Genomic DNA, 6,063 nt, shown 5'->3' with positions numbered 1-6,063 from the left:
ACACATGCTACCACATAAGCCATTTATGCAAGCATTAAAGACAACATTAGGACCTCAAAACCACCTCTCCACCACTAAAAGTCCTCTAGATTTCAGTGGTAGAGAGGTCATGCAAAGACCAAAACAATGGCAAAAATGTATGGCCTAAAACAAGGCCTAACAAGGCCTTGGAGGGGGGAGACAACCCCAAACCTCAAAGTGACCTTAAACAAAGTTCTAAATCACACAAAATTAGAACTTTTATCAGTTATAGTCGAAGCTTAAAACAATAAGCAAGAATGGCTAAAAGCCTAAGCAAGAAATGGGTAACTAAAGTAAGGATACTCACCCTTGTAGACCTTCTTTAGGAACAAAGCCCCAGCACCTTTCTTTGGTCAAAACCAGTCCAAGAACCCTAACAACAACTTTCTAAGGCCTCAACAACCCAAGGATGGTGTAATGCTAGGTGTTCTAGTGCAAAAGTAAGACAAAACTCACTTTAGGTCATAAAACAAGACCAAACCAAGAAAATTAGATACAACCCTATATCTATCCTCTCAAGAACAAATTTTCTGAACCTTGGAGGAGGGAGGAGGGGCTCCCTCTTTATAGAGGCTCAAATTCAAAGGCTTCTAAGAGAAGCCAAGCAAGGAGCAAATCCCTCCACATGTATGGAGGGGGTGTATTGTGGATGCCAACTGTGACAACTGGCATAAAATATCTGCCAAAAGCAGATGGAAAGGGGTCGGCTGGAAAATATGGCCGATTGACCAACAAAAATGGCTAGCCGACCAAAAACATTGCCGACCGACCAAAATATTTGGCCGGTAGCAAGAAAACAGGGCCGGTGGCCTCAAGCCAAAGCCGGTGAGGTGTGGGGATGGCCAACAAGCCATTCCCTGCCTTCAGAAGCAAAAACACAAGTGTTTGGTGCACAACCAAGCACAAAACAAACAAGTCAAAAGGTCTTGAGGCAAGGCGCGCGACCGAAACCTCTGAGAACTCAAGACGAACACGAACATGGATGATCACCAAGTGTTCAAACGATGATGTCCAATTCTTGAGGACGATCAAAAATGGGGTGTCTGCACCAAGTCATGTTGTAGCTCATTTCGACCAGATTAAGCCCGGGACAACGCCAAGGAACGTTAGCAGCAGACCTGTTACACATCTAGTGGCACCATCATCCCTCATTCAAAAATTCATTAGCTGTTAGCGGAAGAAGTATGCTCGAGCTGAGTATGTAGGGCAAGAGTTCACTACCTTTAACTTGTCCATTAGCCATATCTGGGGAGGGATAAAAGAGAAGAGAGATTAAAGAATAGAGAGATGTATGTTGAGAGAAAAGGGCTTTGAGAGAAAAACAGAGCATGAGTGCCGAGTGATGTGAGAAACACATATTAGAAAAGGGTCAGAAACATTACCTGAAAAAGTAGTGGACTTCCAGCGAATTTCGTCGTCTCTCGTCGATAGAAGGCATCTAAGCCTATCAAAGTCTCAGCCAGCACTAAGCCAATGCAACTCTTGCCTTCTTTTAAACCTTGGGCCACTTCAACTAGCCGAATGCTAGACCCGCTAAAATTAGGGGCCAGAAGGAAATGTGCCAGCATACACAAACAAAGGGCGTGTTGCCGAAAACCCCGCCAAAAAAGATTACATCGGTCACCGACCTCAGAAAATCGATGAATCAAGCTGGAAATATCCAGCTCTCCGTTGTGAACCAACAATCGAGCCTCGTGTAGAGTAAGCCTGCACATCCGTCCCAAAGCTTGGATGTGGCCGAAACGGGGTTGAGGTATGATTTTCTCATTGTGCCGAGATTCTATTAGCACTTGAAATTCTTCGATTGTCAGGCATATCTCTTGCCCCCCAAAGCTAAAGACATGTGTAATCGGGTTCCAACATCTAGCCATGGGATGAAGGAACGAAAAAAAAAGCAGAGAACGGCTTAGCAAGAAAAGTGCATTTATGTCGAAACCCTAAAAATTCACCTTTTCCATGCCATCTAAAGCCGCAATCCAATCTAAGAGTTTTTCGGCGAAAAATGACTCCATTTGTGAAGAATTTGCAGCTAAATTGAAGAAATCATGAAGCTCAACCTTTTGTAAAAGATAAGGCAGTGAGTGGAGGCTAGATGTCAACAATCTAGAGGTCCTGCACATTGATGGCTGGCAGGTAGCCAGCAAGGGACATTGGTGGCCAGCAGGACACCTCTCATGATCGGCATGTGGTTGGTAACCCCTATTTTGTGGTCGACAATCTCTCACTCTGATCTGTTGTCCTCCTTTGTGTTGAACAATGCTAAAAGCATGCGTTTTGTTCTGCTCTTTGTGTGTCTTGAAGTCTTGTTTTGAGTCCTTTTGGTTTTTAGCAAGTTTGTTGAGTTTGTGTCTTTGTTGTGTTGTTTTGTTTATCGAGTTATATGTTGTTTTGTTTATCAAGTTGTATGTTGATTTGTTTATTGAGTTTTTTTGTTTATTAAGTTGAATATTGCTTTTTATGTCAATTGTTGCTCGGTTCATTACCTGATTAAGATTTTGTTTTAATCAAAGGTGCTCTTGGCCGTTTCGATTCCATGTCCATTCCATGCTAAGTGGTGCTCATGATGCAAAATATAACACTTTTTTCATAAAAATTGGTTGGTTGTTTTTACAAAAGTGGAGTACAAGTTTTTAAAGCAAATAAAACCTGTCTGAAGCTATACAATGTGCTAAAAATATAAACAAAAAGAAACTAAGCAAAAATGCAAAAAATCAGCGCTGGTCGACTCAAGCTCGAGAAGCCCTCTTCGTCCTGTTCCTCGGAGGAGAGGACTCTGGGGCACTGTCTCCGTCAGCGCCATTCTCTGAACCTGGACCAGAACCCAAACCAGCGTCATCTCCACTCCCCACCTCAGAGCTCGCCTCGACATCGCCTCCACTCTCAGAACCCGAGCCAACGTCATTATCTCCACTCTCAGATGACTCTGAATGCTGACTCGCTGCCTCTTCAAGGTCGCTCGTCTCAATATCATCATCACTCACAATTGGCTCTGAAGGACCACTCTCGACTCGGGTGCCCCTAGCTGTGCCTTGACCGCGTACCGGAGCCTGTTGCTCTCTCTTTCCTGCTGTTGGAGGAGGTACTACTGATGCAGGTGTTGCAGTTGTCGCTGATGCCATCAGCGGGGGTGGGATCTGAAAAGACAGTTGTCACATATCAGTTACAGCATGTGTATCAGATGTAAGCATGATGCGTAAAATGAGTGTATGGAGAATTCAGATATAGTGTGTGAATACAATATGTGAGTTCAATATGTCAGATACAGTGTATCAGTGTAGTTTGGGAAGCGTTCAATTGAAATGTCAATGTCAGTGTATCAGTGGAAATTTGATGCTTAGAGTAAAACTGAAGAAATTACCTGAATACCGTAGAGGCTGAGCAGCGCCTCTCTCCTCTGTACCATCCCCATCAGGGAGGTTATCAGCTCGAGAGCGCCTCATGTATACTCGATGGATGCCTGTAAATGCAGTTTGAATGATCAGTATCTGTAAATGAACATATCTGAAATGAAGTATAGGGTGCAAATGTAAAGTGCGGTTCATACTTGAGTCGGGCCTCAGACCCCGACAAGCTTGTGACCAGCCGCCGCAGGCTCAATTGGAACCCGGTAGGCATCCCCGGTATGTATCCAGCAAGTCAGCGTGGGAGGAAACTCTAACCAATCAGTCCTCTGCCTCGCCCTGAAAGCCTCTCTACCATGGGCCCTGCTTGCCCAAGTCACTCTAGGCCTCTCTCTTGCGGCAAGTGCTCTGGCTTCCTCGCCTCCACGAACGCCGGTCAGAGGCTGCATCAGATGTGTCTGAATGAAGGCTGCATAGTCACCCTCCACTCATAAGTAGTCGGCATCCAGGCCTACCATAAACTGGATGACCTCTTCAATGGATAGGCCATCTATAGATCGCATAGATCCTAGCGGAGCCATCGGAATGATCGGGTCAAGGAGGCCCATTATCTAGCGCTCGCCAAATAACCAGGCCCGGCAGACTGGGCCCTTGAGTAGAATGCGGTAGTGGGAAGTGGCCCAGGCTCTAGCAAACTGGTCTCAAATTCCCACTGGCATCGTGGCTCATAGCTGCCACATGATCTGCAAGGAGAAGTTGTACAGATTATTAGTTGCTAAATATGTGAACCAAAACAGTTTCAAAGCAAAGATGACTGTGTTTCGAATTACCTCATAGGCAGCTACTGCCGAAGTAATGCCTGAAAAACGTGAAGGGCTCACGGGTCCTACGGTGGAGCTGTCGTCATATCTTTGCGAATGGGGGACTGCCAATGGAAGCTCCTCTACAGGTTCCAGGGAAAGAGTCAAAAAATATGCGTACACCCATAGCTGCAGGGAAAATGCAATGATATGTGATCAATACAGTATTGAGCAGATGCAGAAAGTGTAAAACAAAAAGCACAGTGTATGAACAGTGTCTAAGCAAATACAGAAGCGCAAAGTAAAAAGCATACAGTATTGAGTAGATACAGAAAGTACAAATTAGAAAGCACGTGTGTTGAAACAAATGTAAAGCAAAAACTATAAAGAAACTGTAAAGTGCTAAAAAGGAATTGAGATGTGTACCTCTTAGGCTCGCCAGTAGCCTCCAATCAAGTCTCCCCGCAGACGAGAGGTAGAACTCATGTATCTGTATAAAGTGGCAAGGCCGGCTCCACTCTAATCATTAAAATGAACCCGAGGAAAGGTCACCAAGGCGCTCAGCAAATGTAGGCCTACGGTGTTCCACCTGTTCGTAAACAAGGCGGTACCGAAGATGAACATCAGGAAGCCCCCGGCGTACTGCTCAATCTCCTCTATCGTCTCGGGCTCGCTCCCTTTGAATCGCTAGCCAAACCAGGTGTATCTGACCATGCCCGTCCGATATATAGGTGGATGTGCCCCCAGCAACTCGAACCAAGATGCCTCCCACTCCTCCATATCTGTATCGAATGGGATCAGATTGACCCCTACGTCTAAGTCGATGATCATGGCAAAGTCATATGGAGTCATTGTCATCTCCCCTGTAGTGGAAAAATGGAAAGAGTTTGTGGTGCCCCACCACCTCTCCATGAGCGTTCCTAGGAAAGGACGGCTCGCGACGACCTGAGTTAAGCCAGAGCAGAAGAGGCCAAAGCCAACCTCGTCAACGATGACTCGAACTCCAGCGGGGAGCTCGCCATACCAGTCTTGAGCGGTCCTAGCACCGTAGCCTCTGAAGGCATGAGACTCGCCCTATGGCAAAGAACAGTTAAATCAAATTAGTGAACAGTGATAAAAGTATAGGCGAATAAAGCAGTGAAGATAGTATAGTTGAATGAAAGGCAGTGCAAGAAATGCAAGTAAAGAGAGGCAGATATGCATGAAAGTAGAGTCATACCTCAACGGCAATCGCTGACAAGTAAGAAGCCGGCTCCCTCAATAAGAGGTCCTCTAGTGCACCGCAAGCAAAATCAGTGAAACATCTGATGCTCCGACAGTAGGCAATATATGTGTCTGGGGGTGATATCTCTCAGGATCGAAAGTTCGTACCCTCAGCGGTAGTGCCTCTAGCTCAGGCCTCAGGCCCGAACTCTACCTCTAGATCGGCCTCAAGGTCAGCTACCGGCTCCTCTACATCGGGAATAGGTGGAACTACTGGGGGAATCTCGGGAAGAGCCCCATCATGAGGGATCTCGTCCGCCATCTGAAAATGGGTACGAAGTAGGTGAAAAAGTGAAGAAAAATGCCGAAAAAAAGGTAAACTTGGAAAAAGTCAACCCTAGAAGAGAGAAAATGGAGGAAAAAGTCAAAGTCGGGAAAAGTGCACAGAACTCGAGAGAAACTCGAGGGAAACAAGCCTATAATGGTGGAAATGAGAAAAGAAGCACCAAAATCAAATTTCAATCGGTTCAAAGTGAAGGAAACCAAGAGGGTTTAGCAAATCAACTTCGCATGGGGCGTTGAAAACGCATATAAAGTGAAAATCTAGAGAGAATGAGTGCTTAGAGAGAGAGGAAGAAAGATTTCAGCCTTAGAGAAGTGAGGAAATGAAGTGTGGAGGTGTGTATTTAAAGACCCGA

This window comes from Camellia sinensis, chromosome 3 (assembly GCF_055761805.1).
Source record: "Camellia sinensis isolate YWXY chromosome 3, ASM5576180v1, whole genome shotgun sequence".
Taxonomy (NCBI): Eukaryota; Viridiplantae; Streptophyta; class Magnoliopsida; order Ericales; family Theaceae; genus Camellia; species Camellia sinensis.
The sequence above is the reverse complement of the archived record's forward strand: the minus strand, read 5'-3'. Positions refer to the sequence as shown.